Raw genomic sequence first — 14,040 nt, forward strand, 5'->3', positions numbered from 1 at the left:
GCTGCTCTGGTGAGCTTAATCCCAGCATGGGAGAGCTCTCCGCTGACACAATGCTGGTAAAGCCAGATCCCGCCCAACCACAGCGTACCCACCACAGCATAGGTGGTGGAGTGCAGCTCTGCTCTGCACCCATGAGGCTCAGCATATGGTCCCTTAGGGTCTGGCCACACTGCAGTTAGTAGAACTCAAGTTAGCAGCCCTTGGCTTTGTCAACCTAGGGCCTGACTGGCTACAACACATCCCAGGTTATGAATTGTTGACCCCTGAGTCCCAACCTGGGGTTCCAGCATCCACACTGCATTATGTGGGCCCAAGTCCGGCCACCCATATTGCAGACTTCCCATCGTCCTGCCAAAACGTGGCTGCTCCAGCCTTTGTGGTGCATGTGGGGAACACCTGACCGTCCACCAAATTTGACTGGCCCAAGGACAAAGAAAGTCAGCCTGTGGGATACTTTTGGTGGATTTCCAGCGCACAAAGCCAGTTGGGCTGTGTCTACATGGCAAAGCCATGCAGGCTTGAACCCAGCTTGATTCAGGCTCAGCTCCGCCACCACTACGGGGTACTGGGACCCTGGGTCCAAGCCTGGGGTTAGTGCGGGATTTGTGTAGATGGCCGGGGTCACTTAGTTACTACAGCCAGCCTCTTGGGGGCTCTGATTTATGCAGGGACTGTGGTGGTGACTACAGCTGGGAAATCAGTGAGATGTAAGCCACTCCCTGGGAATCTGGCGCACACTACCCTTTAGTTGGAGGGATAACTCAGTGGTGTGAGCATTGGCCTGCTAAACCCAGGGTTATGAGTTCAATCCTTGAGGGGGCCATTTAGGGATCTGGGGCAAAAATCTGTCTGGGGATTGGTCCTGCTTTGAGCACGGGGTTGGACTAGATGACCTCCTGAGGTCCCTTCCAACTGTGACATTCTATGATTCTATCACCATGTCCTCTAACCCCCAAGGAGAAACGCTGTGCAGCCAAGTAGTGGGTCCAAAGATAGTTTCCTTTCATTGCAGAGCACAATCGCCCCTCCTTTTGCCACAAAAGCTGCAGTCTTGACGGTAACAGAGTCATCCCCACAAGGCACATGTGTGTTTTCCGAGTCCGTTAAAATCCAGGGCTCCCTGCTGCGCCACCCCAATCGGGTCATTTAGCTGTCACTAGGGCCCCACCTCAGTTAACAACGTCATGACTTCCCATAACAGGCTGCCTCCAGGAGCGGGGACTCAGCATGCATGTGCAATAAAAAAATAAAACAGCAGGCCAGCCTAAGCCGTAAATCCCCATCCGTCATAAAGCACCAGCCCCGGGGTGATAAAGAAGGAGCCCGCACCGAGGAAGGAGTGTTAGTCACATTACAAACGAATCACGTTCTATTAGGAATAAAGTTGGGGGGGGGTGTTAAATGACCTGATCCATAAATTAAAGCGAAATGATTTTTATTGCCGCGGTTCCCGGGGCTTAATGAAAATCTACCAAGCCGTCCTCTGTTTATACGGTGTCATTCATCCAAGAGGCTTGCAAAGGGCCTCACGGACTATCCACTGTACAAAGCAATAGGGCCACATGGTGCGGCCATTCAGAACAGAGAACAAACGCATGCCTGCCCCCTAAACTCTGGCCCCTAATCACTTAATCTGAGAGTCTATGGCCAGGTCTATACTCCAGAGTCCATACCAGCAGAGCCCTCTAGTGTAGGTGCTGCCTACACCGGTAGGAGATTTTTTTTGGCGCGTGTAGGACCACACCTGACAGTGACCTTAGCTGTGCCAAAAGAACCACTCTTCTGCTGGCATAGCTGCGTGACTTCTGCAAGCTTTGTAGGTCTCGCTGTGGTTTGGAGGGGGGTTTCACACCCCTGACCAACAGAGTTCAAGGTTTAAGTGTAGCCCAAGCCTCCATTAGCAGTGCAGAACCCAGCATGCCAGTCCCCAGCTTTGATTCCATCCAGCAGGGGGCAGTAGCGAGCACACAGACTCGCCTGCTTGGACCGATACATGTAGCTCGGTTGAAAGTCACCCTCGCCAGTATAGAGGATGGAAGCCAGCGAGCTGTGCAGCCGTGTGAGGCGCTTCTAACCCACCAGTAACAAACCTACTAGGAACTTTTCCTTTTTTTTAACTTTGTGGCTTAGTTTAGTCATGAAACAATTAGGGGACGAACAAAGGGGAATTGGCCTTTGAGCCAATCCCAGAACCGTGCCGTGCCTCAGTTTCCCCAGCTATACAATGGGGGATAATGAGCCTTTGGAAAGCACTTGGAGAGCCTTATGCTGGGGCTAGTTTTAACGCTGCAGCTTAGTAACCTTGGAACCTGGTCCCGCAGTTAACCGGGATGTCCTGAGGGCTTATTGGCACAATGTTTCTGATATGAAGAGGGTGAAGGGAGACCCAAGGTGATGGAGCTGGTGCGGCTGATTTGCTGTTTCTGGCTCCAGCTCATTATACTGTCACTGAGAACCTCGCCGTAGCCTTTGTCTCCTCCCCGCCTGGGATGGGGCTCAGGTGTGATCAGTGGGCCTACACAGGGACCCTAATGGTGAGCGTAAGTGTGAAAAGCGAGTGCACGTTCAGATGATGGCACAATTACCTATACTAGCAAACGCTGGCGGGCACAAACATGAACAGGAGACAAACCCTGAATTAGCGCAAACAAAACGGGCTCCTGCTAGAACTCCAGGGCTGTGTTACGCTCATGCCTGCTAAACAAGAAAAGTGGGGGACCAAAATCCAGTGAACCATCATTGGAAATGAGGCCTAATTAGTGGACACAATAACGCGAGGGATGAGCTACTCCACCCAGCACACCGTTGGGGACCTTAAAGCCAGAGCCTTTGAGAGAAAAGTTGGCTTCTGGAGCAACTTCGCCATCATGGTTGCCATCCCCACCCGGTCGCCCAGGACCCCACCCGGACCGTTTTCATCCTAATCCCGAGAGATGTCCTGAGTGGGCCAAAGAGAGGGATCCAGGTGGCACCACCTTTACCAGTGCTAGGTGAATCCTAGCCACCACCTGGGATGTGAAACTTTGTCTCTTCCTCCTCCCACATGTCCTTTTCCTTCCCCACCTCATTTCTTCTCTCTCTCTCTCCTTTTTCCTTCCGTCTAATACGAGCCTGGCTTAGCCTGCCAAGACCCTATATTCTGCCCCACGCCTATGTGCCTGTGACCACGTAAAAGCCACGCCCTAAACAGCTGGTACGAGTTGGTCAGGGCTCAGAATGCCCGAGCAACCCATGGGCTGAGGCTGTTTTTCCAGCAGCGAGGTTATGAGAGCGAGAGCACCAGAGTCACACGCTGCAGGTTCTCTGTGCTGTTCATTTTCCCTTGTGTGTCTCGGTGTGTTTGGAAGGAAATGGGCTTGGACTGTAACAACAGCCGCAGTGACAGCTCCAACCGCTCTTATCAGCCTTCGTCTCGGTTCCTCCTGAAGCCAGCTATTACCATTTTAATACCACTGAAGGACCTGTTAAACAAGGGGATTTGTCTCTCCAGCTAAAGGGAATGGGAACAAGAGATGCTATTAAAATAAAAGCCGTCTTTCACATTTCAAACGCTTTAACCGGTTTTTCCTTCTTTCCTGTCTCGTCCGGAAAGGGTTAAATGGCTGTTTCACCATGGGTTTGCCGTAGAGCTAAGCAGGCTGGGGGTCTCTGTGTCCAGAACCCCAAACCTTGTTTAACACTGGTTAATGGTGGACACTGACGGGTTATGTTAGCACCGCTAGCCCAGACGGTCCCTCGAAATTAATACAACACACCCCAGCTGCACAACGGAGCCCACTGGATGAGAACTGTGCTGGGCTGTATCTTGGCTCACGGAGCTTTTTGTGCTGTTCCTCTACGAGCTCCCACACCGGATTTATAGCCACCTGCTGCTCCATTCGCACCGTTAAGTGACACCCCTGACATGGCGTTAACCTCAGAGCCCTGGCAGCACTGGGCCATTAACTCTGCTATACGTGCTGCCCATCTGACAGTACAGGGAGGGCAAATGCATGGCACCAGCCTCGCCCTCCCCCACAAAGCAGCGGTACAGCCACCGGCAGCCGCATCTCCCAGCACTTCCACTGTGGCCAGCTGCTGCTGCTGTCAGGCCCCAGGATCCCGGCGGAGAGGCAGGCCGCGCTCCGCGCAGCACCTCCCATCGGGAGCGGGAGCCCAGGGCGTCTGCACAGAGGACAGTGGAGAGGGAGGAGGCCGGGGCACCCGGAGCGGGAGAAAGACAAACAGCTGCAGCTGGCGAGAGGCTCTGTCGGGCTGTGAGGTGACTGGGGAGCACAAGACTAGCGGGGATTCAGAGACGCCACCTGCTGCTTTGTCCCGGCAGGGTCAAATAGTCACCGCGCCTCGGCGGAAGGTCAGGGCTGCTCCCGTGAGCGTTGTCGCCCTCTAGTGGCTGCAGCCCTAAGGCACCTGCAATGGTAGCGTCAGGGGAGGGTTAACAGACTAGTGACGGTGCCATTGCTCACCCCATTACACACACACACACACACAATGCCATTGCTCACCCCATTACACACACACACACACACAATGCCATTGCTCACCCCATTACACACACACACACACACACACACACACGCACACAATGCCATTGCTCACCCCATTACACACACACACACGCACACAATGCCATTGCTCACCCTGTTTTACACACATACATGCACACACACACAATGCCATTGCTCACCCTGTTTTACACACACACATACACATACACACACACCAGTGACATTGTGCGAAGCAAAATGACCTTTGTTCCCCAAGGAAATTAACAGGGGGCAGAAACGGCCCTGCCTGTCTAAGCTCCCCTACCGGCCTAGATCACAAGAAATGTTGGCTGCATCATAGTAAGATGCCAGGCCTGCCACCTCTTCTGCGGGGGCTTCTGCCAGTCCCCTGCCTTCCTCGGCATTCAGCGCCGTGAGCCTCTCCTGGTGTTGGTTTGCCTCTGCCGTTCCTTCCAAGGTTTCTTGACATATTGCCGTTGCTGGACATAACTCGAGGTGCTGTCAATAAAATGAGCTCTCCATAGACACCTACACCATGACAAACTCTATTCCCTAGCTTATCGGTGCAGCTATCTTCATTACTTTTCCTCTAAGCGCACGGTAAATTATGCCAAGGGCTGATGCTCTGACTTCCTCCAGGCAGGAATTTAATCCAGCATCCGTTGTACAAGAGGGTGATTTCTTCCTGTGCGGATGGGAACTCTGACCCAGATCCTCAAAGATATTTAGGCGTCTAACTCCCATTAACTCCCATTCAGCACTTACATTCTCAGCGATTATTTCCCAGATTCCCCCACACCCCCTTGTGGGCTCCAGGCTTCAGCTGTGGGGCAGGGGGTCTCTGGGCTTCAGCCCCACGGGGCAGGGAGGCCACCGGAACTCAGGGCTTCAGTCCCGCAGAGCACGCCGGACACACACACACATACACCCTGCTGTGACAGTGCAGGGTCTCTTTCAATACTGCATCAAAGTAATGACTCGTGGCACGGTGGGGCATGTGTATACCAGTACGGTGCGTTGCTAGAGTCCTCTCCATTTGAGGCTTGACAAATGGGAATTAATTAAGCTTGGCAGCGTGTTTGTTAGTTAGGGAAGCATTATTAGCCCTAATATACAAATGGGGAAACTGAGGCAGAAAAGGCTCATGGCCCCGGTTTTCAGCAGGGCTGGGCTGTTTCCTCTCGCCTTCTCCTCCCCTCTTAGCTTGCAGTAGTAGTACATGCACAGTGGGTTTGCTACCATTTGTCATACACCCCGGGTAAGTTTTCTGGGGAGATTAGCAACACATCCTTGACTCCAACAATGGTCTCTCCCTCTAATTCCACAGGGCTGGATGTCCTGTACCAGATCCCTTACGCAGCACGGGGCAGATTTTGATCTCAGTTACCTGTGCAAATCTGGCGTGACAGTGGAATTACTCCCAATTTATACCATTGGCCCGAAGACCAGAATCTGGCCCTGTTTCTCTAAGGCTGGGTATCGCTGGCTGTTTTGTTCACTCCCATGCACCATGTACTGCAGACCGGTGGCAGGAGATGTTTGGGAGGGAAGGGAAAGCCATGAAATCAGCACCATTTTTGTTCCAGTTTCTATAGAGGTACCACTCCAGCCCGAAATCACATCCCTGCCCCCACGGCAGTGCTGGGGATCAGAGAGCCCAGACATACACAGAAGCTTTTGAACCTCCCAAATCAGTCCCAAACATGCTGTCTGTGCAACTGGCCAAATAAGAAACTAAAGAATATGTAGCATCCAAATAGTGAGCGTCAGAGAGGCGGATCGGGCTGGCTCACACTTAGAATGGAACAGCAGGGGCAGATGTAATCATTCTGCAGACGCCATAGACATATAAGAAGTCTCCAGTACCTTCCTACTCATCTTAGACATGGGGTAACTGGAAGGGAAAGTTCACTTGACTCTGGTAGTAACGAGCATCCCTTTCACGTATAGCTCTGAACTTGCATCTAGAGCCCTCAAAGTGCTTTACAAAGCGGAGGCTGGGGGCACAGATCAAGCGGCTTTCCTCTCCCCTTTCTATGGCCCTTCCAAGGTCTGCAGGAGGAGCAAACCCCCTTGTTAGCCCTTTAGAGGGGAAAATCGCTCCTCTAGTTACAAGTCCTCCCAAGCAATTGAGTTACACTTTGAGTTCTCTCCCTGCAAGGAAAAGGGACAGAGACACAGGATGTCAAGGACAGCTGCTGTACATAGACACTAGGGATCAGCCAGTGTGGGGGAGTGGCACTGATTCACGCCAGCTGAGAACATGGGCCTTCTTCTCTTTAAAAGAACCACGGAAGCGAAGGTCTCCAGCAATCCTGAGATGACCTGGATCAAGGTCGCTAGAGCTGCCATTCCCACGCTGCTTTGCTAAGGCAAATGTTCAAATCTCTTGTAATCAAAGTCCAATCAACTAAAGGTTGATCTCAGGGCAGTGGATCAGAGCTAGGGGAGTCCAGCGGCGTCGGGTTTATCTTTCTCCTTTCTTTCTTTTGTGGTTTGGTTTTGTTTTGTTGGCTTTTGGCTACGAGTGGCCAAAAAAAGTCTGGAGTAATTTTGAACTCTGCTGAAAAGCTCTTTCCTGGAGCCCCTTCTCTGATTTACATCAAACTCTGAAGAAACACTCTACATAAGAACCTAAGAATGGCCATACTGGGTCAGACCAAGGTCCATCTAGCCCAGTATCCTGTCTACCGACAGTGGCCAGTGCCAGGTGCCCAGAGGGAATGAACAGAACAGGGAATCATCAAGTGATCCATCCCCTGTCCCTCATTCCCAGCTTCTGGCAAACAGAGGCTGGGGACACCATCCCTGCCCATCCTGGCTAATAGCCATTGATGGACCTATCCTTCTGCCTTCGCTGCAGGTCTAATTTACCAGTCTGGAGGCTGATTTTCTTGGGTTTTAGATGGATGGGCAAGAGCAGGCTTATATAAAAATCCACTGCACCCATAACTCTGGAGTGACCACTGTCATCCCATATGATTGGCCAGTTCATTTTGTATCTATTACAGCATCCCTTCGCTTCTTCTGTCTTTCATGAACCTTCTTCCTCTCCTGGGACCCTGCTCATCAGCCCTGTGTCTCCAAATGCAGTTTGTTGGCAGTGGGTATGTTTGCCGGGCTGGTGGCTCATCCCTGTCCGAGCCCTTTCCTCGACTTCGCGGCTACTTGCTCCGAAATTCCCCTAGGTCAGAATCCAATTCAAAATTGCTCCAGTTCCTGCTCTTTGGCACGCGACACCGTACATGGTCCAGCTCCGTGATCCGTGCTTTGCTGCGGGTGGTGCAAGCAGCTGGCCCAGTGATGACAAGCTCACAACTGGTGCTTCAGAGGAAGGGCCCCTTGTCTCACCCTGCCCAGTCATTAATCGTGGAGCTATGCCCAGTGCAGTCCTGGCCCAGAAGCTGGCAATCCCCTTTGGCACATAATAGCGGGTTTAACGAGCCCCCCATAAGCTGTCCAGCTGCAGAACCTGCTGTGACCCTTTCCTGTCCACCTGAGCTGACGGGATGCTGATTGTTCTGCTTTATTCCCTCGCTTGGCCTAGTCCATGGGAGTTCACTGCAGCCATCACCCAGCTCTAAGTCACGGCTTCTACAAACGCCCCCAGCGGCTAGTGCAACCACTGGGTCCCCCTGCTCCCTGGCCCGCTGCCTTCCTCAAAGGTCACCTCCTCTCCGAGCTGGGAGCCCCGCTCCTGGAGTGGGTACCCCTCCCCCAGCTCACCCTGGGCACGCTCAGACCACTGTCCTGCTCTGGCCTAGCGCCGTCAGCCCAAGGATCTCCTGGCGCTCTCCCCACATTGGTGGGTGACGCCCCTGGGAAGAGGGGCTAGGAAGCACCCTGCCTCCCCACACACTTGACACAGGTGGAAACTGAGGCACGGCGCGGTGAAGCCACTTGCCCAGCTGTGGCTGTGAGAGCCGGCGTGAGCGCCACATAAAGGGGGCGGGGCACACAGCACCGACGACTCAGCCTGAGAGAGGGGTGCAGCCCCTTCGGGGTCTCTCCTGCAAGGTGCTGTCCCTCCCACCCACCCCGGGTCTCAGGGAGCTGTAAGTGAGGGTGCTCACCGGATCGGGCCCTGAGACTCTAAGCTCCTTGGGGGTGGGGACAACGGGCCCAGATCTACGTCCTTCGCCCTCACTGACGCCCTCGCTCAGTATCTCAGAGGACACTGCTCTCAGTGGGGATTGATCCCAAACCCACTGTAGCCAATGGGGGGGTTGTCTTTCCATTGACTGCAGTGGCCTTTGGCTCCTGGCCCTGTATGTCTGTTCATGCTCCCCCCCGCCCAAGGTTCAGTGACAACAAATCACGTCCCTGCAGAGCAGGCAGGGCCTTGGGTTCAAGGTTTAAGCCAGAAGCCCCCCACTTGGCCAACAGCCTGGAGCTCTGGAGCCTCACCAGCCAGTCATTATTATTTGCTATTCTAATTCGCTGAGTCCTGATCTGGTGCAGCCTCTTTCCCCGTTTTCCACGTGCTGCGAGTGATGCTAATAGCGACCCTCCGTGCCATATGCTACGCCAGTGAGGGCACGAAAGCAAAGCTACAACCAGGCAGAGGCGACAAGTCAGCAGCGCGTGCTCTGAATTCGGCAGGCCGTTCGGCCATTTCAAGCCACGCAGCCCTGTTTGTGTCTGGTTTGGCTCCTGTCCGGTATTGTTATAAAACCGGTTGTGATTGTGTCTGGTATCCCGTACAGAGGTTGGCGTGCAGCACGCGCTGCTCCATCCCTGCTGGGGTCACCTCACCCCTCACACGTGAGGCCATGCAGCAGGGGCGGGAGGGGAGGGGAAGGGCGGGGGGGCACGCTTAGGCATGACCTTGCATGCTCCCAACATGCTCTGCGCCCTCTGCAAAACAGCATCCTCCGTGCGGCACATGCCTCTGGCGCGCTCAGCAAAAGAGCAGCCTTTGTGCGGTGTGATCTCGCACACACCGTGTGTGCCCGGTCACGCCAGCAGGGACAGAGTCACACAGAAGGGGCGAGGCTCAGGGCCGGCTCCAGCTTTTTTGCCGCCCCAAGCGTCGAAGAAAGGGGAAAAAAACAAAAAAAAAGATAAAGCTGCAATCGGAAGCACTGCGGCGGCAATTTGGCGGCCGGTCCTTCCCTCCGAGAGGGACTGAGGGACCTGCCGCCGAAGACCTGGATGTGCCGCCCCTTTCCATTGGCCGCCCCAAGCACTTGCTTCCTGTGCTGGTGCCTGGACCCGGCCCTGGCGAGGATGACTGGGGGGACGTTGTCCTTCTGGGGCTGCCTCCGTGGCCTCCCTCCTGTGAGTGCTGCGTAGCACGCTGGTCGGAATCATCTCGTGGTTATCTTGGGCTCTCCTGGCTGATTGTTGTATCCACTTGCCATCTTAGACGTAGAGTGTGCACAGCCTGTCAGCTTCCAGGGGGCAGGGCCTGTCTCTGTGTTTGTGTAGGACCTAGCGCAACACCGATACCAACAAGAATGAGAAGCTGGGAATGGGCGATGGGGGATGGATCACTTGATGATTCCCTGTTCTGTTCATTCCCTCTGGGGCACCTGGCATTGGCCACTGTCGGGAGACAGGATCTTGGGCTAGATGGACCTTTGGGCTGACCCAGGATGGCCATTCTTATGCTCTTATGTGACGAGAAAAATCAGCTGTTCCCTTCTGCTGTGGCTGCGAGAGCTGCTGGAGCTCTGTATAAGGGTGTGGCCAGGGCCGGCTCCAGAGTTTTTGCCGCCCCAATCGGAGCCCTGCTTTCTTCTTCGGCGGCACTTCCACGGCAGGTCCTTCCCTCCGAGAGGGACCGAGGGACCCGCCGCTGAATTGCCGCCGAAGACCCGGACATGCCGCCCCTTCCCCTTGGCCGCCCCAAGCACCTGCTTGCTGTGCTGGTGCCTGGAGCCGGCCCTGGGTGTGGCAGTCTCACTACTTGCTGTCTCCAGTGCTGTGTTACTTGGCGGGGCAGAGGGCTAGCCACATTTCCCTGTCATTTCCTCTTCAGGGACATGTGGGTGTGGGACCCATGTCCCTGTTACTGTACAGGATGAAAGAAAAAACCGATGTATTCAACAACGCTGGGAGCCTTTCAGGCCGAGTGCCCTGCTGCACTGCAATTGGCGCACCGGACGGTCCTGATTAACACCCATGCTTCCCTAAGCCTCAGCCGGACCCCTGTCCTGCATCACTGATGTCAGCAGATGTTTCCCCGTTGACATCAATGGGGACAGGAGCCGGCTCTTAGTATAATTAATGTTGTACCTCTTATTCCGTACAAACAACTGAGGGCTTAGAACTGAACCCAGATCACTGCCGTGGTGTCTGGGGATTGACTTTTAAAGCCAGATTTGCCACTTCGGTTATGTCCTGGGGGCCCAGTACGTGGTCAGTGAGCCGCATTCTCCTCCTGCTTATTCCAGGGGCCCGCAGAGCTCAGTTCCTGGCCCGGTGCTATTTAACCTTATCAACTCCACGTAATCATCATTGATAAAGGCTGCAGCTGACACAAAGAGGGGGGAGTGGGAAATAACGGAGAGGAGCCGTCTCTGATACAGAGCGAACGGGCTCGCTCGGTAAGCGGGGCACATGGTCCCAGTGGGATGTTATGGACTAATGAGATCTTGGGGTACAGACCCAGGGGAATCTCAAGGAGGAGCAGAGAGGTTATTTTAACCTCAGGCTTTGGCCCTGGGGTGACTGCTGCTGGAACCTTGTGTCCAGTTCTGCGGCCCACAATCCAAGTGCTAGGAGGATAACCGGGACAGACTGTGAGGTGCACAGATACCACAGTGAGGCGGCCCCTGGGAGGAGCTTAGAGAGAAAGCTAAGAACTGGCTTTCTGGTGCATTTTGATGGCGGGTGGAAGTGTGGGCCCATGAACAGGGGGCCTGGGTTCAGTTACTGACTCGCTGCAGCATCTTGGATAAGTCACTTTGCAGTGTTGTGCCTCAGTTTCCCCATCTGTAGAATGGCGATTATAACATCTACCCACTTTTGATGCCTATAGCTGAAGCACTGTATAAACTTTAGCATTACTTCTTGCTTGTCGCTGGCCTGGAAATGTGCTCTGGACAGCAACCTTCCTAGGGAGATTTTGGGCACTTGAAGTGCCAAAGAGAAGCTAGAAGTGCCGGCAACAACGGCCAAAGGACTGGGGAGAGGCTAAGGTGCGGGAAGGGGGAAAGGATCTTATCACCTCCACATCTGTTTACCCATCTCAATGTCCACCTATTAATCCCTTCCCTGAGCCTCAGGTGAGAAACCACATCCTAGTCTGGTCGCTTTCAATTTATACGGAGCGTGGGAGCATTTCCCGTCTCCTGCCTCCTCCTGGCTTAGCCACTGGGCTGTTCAGTCCCTTCGTGCTCACTTTGCAAAGCTGCTCCCGGGGGGTTCGGGGCTTGCTCGGGTCCTGTCACTTCTAATATCCTGCCTGGCTGCTCCTCAGAAGAGACGGAAGCCGCGGCAGAGGCGATGGCTGGACTGCGTTGAGGTCTTAGTGCCACTGTCACGGTCAGCTGGCGTTTTCTGGGCCAGGTTCAGCCGCGGGGGAAGTTGACACAGCGGCCATGCAGTTATTGGTCTGGCTCCCAGGTTGCATTTGACCCTGGCCATTTCAGTGCCGGACAGGCCATTCTGGAACGGTTTTCCCCTGCCTGATGCAGTGTCTGATCCACAGACTCCCAGCGCCTGGGGGTTTCAAGCGCGTGAATCCAGCGCTGGGCTCCTGTGTCTGTGAGCGTCTGGGCCGCGCCACCCCAGGTTTGCAATGGAGGCCGGAACCAGACTAGATTGACCTGGTTGTATTACGTACACATTGTAGCAAAGTCCAATTTCAAACTGCGGGAAGTCCCAGCAGCCCTGGGTAAGCAGCTAAGGCCCCGACCCTGCAGGCTACTCCACCCAGACATTCCCTGCACCCACGCCCGGACCCACTGACATTAACCAGGCTCCGCCTGGGCGCAGGCGTCTACCCTTACAAAATGCATCACGGGCTGGGGACCTCAATCTGTGGCCCGTGGCACATCGTGAGCTAAAGGCCGTTTGCTGAGTTGCCGGGTGAATGGTTAGCCCGGACGTGAGCCCGTCTCGGAAGGTCAGGCTGCGATAACACTCTCTGCCCTAGAAACACCACGCCCGGGGCAGCGATTTGATACCACTGACCCAGAAGCCTGGAGGTAAAACTCTAACCAGCTCCCAGTGCGAGAAGGGACCTGATATCCAGCTGGCACATGCCCAGCCTGTCGCCCTAGGCTGCCAGCCCTGCCTCCACGTCTCCCTCCTCCGTCCCTCCATCCTCCCCCACTTGCCCTGAATTAACTTTTGCTGCTGCTGTTTGACAGGCAGCTTCTGAACCAACCCCCCTCTGTAGTGCTGATCTAAAATAAAACTATCTCCAGCCTGCCGCACTCTGCTCCCAGCTCAACTCACTCCTGAGATCCACCCCAGCGGGGACTGGCAGCCAAGAAACCAAGGAGCCACCGGCCGGACAGACAGATGCCTCAGCGGAAGGACAACTTGCAATTTCTTCCTTCCCACCCAACTTACAGTGCTGGGATCCGGATTTCCAAAGGAATCGTCTGTCCCCCTGCTTTGCCTCACTTCTGAGCTCCGGGCTGGTGCTGCATTGTGCCAACTGCTTGCCAAGGTCAGTTGCAGGGAAATGCATGTTCAAAAAGGAGGCGAGTAAATCAGGTCATTGTTAAACGACTTATCTGCATGGCACGAGCGCGCCCCTTCTTGCATTGTGTTTGCAACCCGTCCCTGGCAGCGCGGCTGAGCTGAAAGTCTTGCTGTGTCTGTGGCCGGAGGCTACTGTTAACTGCAGCTGCGGTGGATGGGACGCGAGGACGGGTTGCTTTCACTGGCCAGGGCGCAAGCGCTGTATGTAAGATCGACCGCTTGCAACAAGATTCAGCCACAGTGCAGAAGTGCCGGTAACGCAACCGGAATCTGTGGCCACCGCGTGCAAAGTGCACGTCCCCTAGCACGTCCGCGCGCCTCCCAGGTGTGGAGCGGAGCAGGGAGATGGGCACGCTGAGCTACCTGTGCGTGGGTTTGTGCACTCACCTATCTGCAAAGAGGGAGCGGAGCCAGGGACAGGCACCCTGTGCTGTCGCAGAGGCCTGCAGCTGCAGATAGGGCAAGCGCTCAGCTAAATTTGGAAAGGGCTCAGTGTTCTGCAGACCGACGCTTTTTCCCCACCTCGGCCTCACACCAGCTTCGGGGGCATTGCATTCCCGTTTACGTAACTTTGCTCCATTAACCTTCTCCCGCCCAGCCCTGCTGGGATGCCCTTGAAAAACACCCTGTAAGTGCACAGTGGCTGAAGTCGTGCTGAATGGGGGGCCTGCTTAAAGAGACGTCCACAATGAGGAACAAAACACCAAGCACACCCTCCAAGTGGGTTAAAACTAGACAGTGCAAAGCAAAGGCACTTTGATCATAAGAAGGGTCTTGCAGTGGAGGCAGGACAACACACAATGGGGCCTAGTGGCTAGTGTGCCAGATTGGGACGCGAGAGATCCAGGTTCTACTCCTGGCTCTGCTGCTG

General features: G+C 54.7%; 1 protein-coding gene across 2 annotated transcripts in view; it reads left to right on the forward strand.

Annotated features, from left to right (window-relative positions):
• The first annotated feature begins 12,843 nt into the window (after positions 1-12,843).
• Positions 12,844-14,040, forward strand: part of HHATL (hedgehog acyltransferase like) — a 39,480-nt gene continuing 38,283 nt past the window's right edge. For both annotated transcript variants that reach the window (XM_034759829.1, XM_034759830.1), the window contains exon 1: positions 12,844-13,134. The gene's annotated coding sequence lies outside the window, so the exon portion shown is untranslated. The remainder of the gene's footprint in view (positions 13,135-14,040) is intronic.

This window comes from Trachemys scripta, chromosome 2 (genome assembly GCF_013100865.1).
Source record: "Trachemys scripta elegans isolate TJP31775 chromosome 2, CAS_Tse_1.0, whole genome shotgun sequence".
Taxonomy (NCBI): Eukaryota; Metazoa; Chordata; order Testudines; family Emydidae; genus Trachemys; species Trachemys scripta.